This window comes from Dendrobium catenatum, unplaced genomic scaffold (genome assembly GCF_001605985.2).
Source record: "Dendrobium catenatum unplaced genomic scaffold, ASM160598v2 original_scaffold_144855, whole genome shotgun sequence".
Taxonomy (NCBI): Eukaryota; Viridiplantae; Streptophyta; class Magnoliopsida; order Asparagales; family Orchidaceae; genus Dendrobium; species Dendrobium catenatum.
The window spans coordinates 231501-232391 of record NW_021463285.1 but is presented as its reverse complement, the minus strand read 5'-3'; the positions used below and the strand labels follow the sequence as shown (position 1 = coordinate 232391).

Below are 891 nucleotides of genomic sequence, written 5' to 3'. Positions count from 1 at the left end.
TGCTAATTTTAATAATAATTTCTAAATCAAAATTTATCCAATAAATAGGTTATCTATTAATATTATATGTATATATCATTAATTAGAATCAATTATAATTTGAACTTGACAAAAATATTATGGGCCTTGAAAAAAGATTTTTTTATATTTTCTCATTAAAAAATAATATTAAAATTTTGAGATTAACAAAAATTTTTTTTTTTTTTGCATTACATTCATTTTTAAATTTATCCAATAATTTTAAGACCTATTCTATAAAAATTTAAAGATCAAATTTAAAATTTAACAATAATTTTAAGGTTTATTAAAAATATAAAGTTAAGACACTTTGAATTATATATTTTTATAAATAATTAATGAGATAAAAATGCAATATATAAAACTCATTAAAATAAATAATATTAAAATATTGTCACACAATTTTTTATTTTTTTTCCTCACAAAATAAAGGCCTATCTTGAATTATCTAACCCGTGAGCAGAGAGGAGCACCGGCTGCGATAGAATTTTTAAGCCTCTGCATCTCCTTTCTCTTTCTCCTCGCATCGGCAGCTGCCAATCTCCGGCAAGCCGTCGCGTAAACCTCCTCCTGCCTCCGCCGCATCTCGTCAGCGGCTGCGGCAGCTGCGGCAGAAGCCGAAGCTAGATCTTCTGCACTCATGTTCAAATCCGGAACTACGAACTCCCTTCCGCCGCCGATGCCTTTCCACTCCGGCCAAAAACGAAGCTCTCTCTGTTTATACTATTCATGGTAGGTAAAAGAAAAGAAAAGAAATTAGCAAAACACGCATGAGAGAAATGATTGAACAATGAAAAAAACAAAACTTACATCTGAAATCCCTGATTTGAAATAACCCTGGATCAAATTTTGGCAGGATTCACGCGATTCTAC

The 891-nt window shown here is 30.9% G+C and overlaps 1 long non-coding RNA gene across 1 annotated transcript; it reads right to left on the bottom strand.

Moving 5' to 3' along the window:
- Window positions 1-375: 375 nt before the first annotated feature.
- On the bottom strand, window positions 376-891 carry LOC114578762. Its single transcript, XR_003699721.1, has 2 exons — window positions 829-891; window positions 376-741 (listed from the first exon to the last, which is right to left on the bottom strand). It is a non-coding gene; the product is annotated as an uncharacterized LOC114578762 (long non-coding RNA).